Here is a 344-nt window from a genome sequence, read left to right as displayed (position 1 = left end):
AAGAAGCAAGAAGAGCTGGTNATTTTCATATGCAATNTCNCCTGGGNCCNAGTCCCAGACCTGCCAGTTAGACAAGANANGGCAATCATCTAATGACCAGCTGTCTCCTCTGGATTACAGTCCNATGAGTCCCATCTATGTAACTAATAACTCTATTCAGAATGACCAGGGCTACAATGTACAGGGCTTTTGTGCTTGTTGTTCTCCTGGGTTTCAGGCTGATATCTTCATTGCAGTTATCTCTTATGCTGAGCAGCATCTTCCTTGTTATGAAGGCCTTCCTTCCTTCCTTCCTTCCTTCCTTCCTTCCTTCCTTCCTTCCTTCCTTCCTTCCTTCCTTCCTT

The sequence above is a fragment of the Mus pahari genome, chromosome 3, assembly GCF_900095145.1.
Source record: "Mus pahari chromosome 3, PAHARI_EIJ_v1.1, whole genome shotgun sequence".
NCBI lineage: Eukaryota > Metazoa > Chordata > Mammalia > Rodentia > Muridae > Mus > Mus pahari.
The sequence above is the reverse complement of the archived record's forward strand: the minus strand, read 5'-3'. Positions refer to the sequence as shown.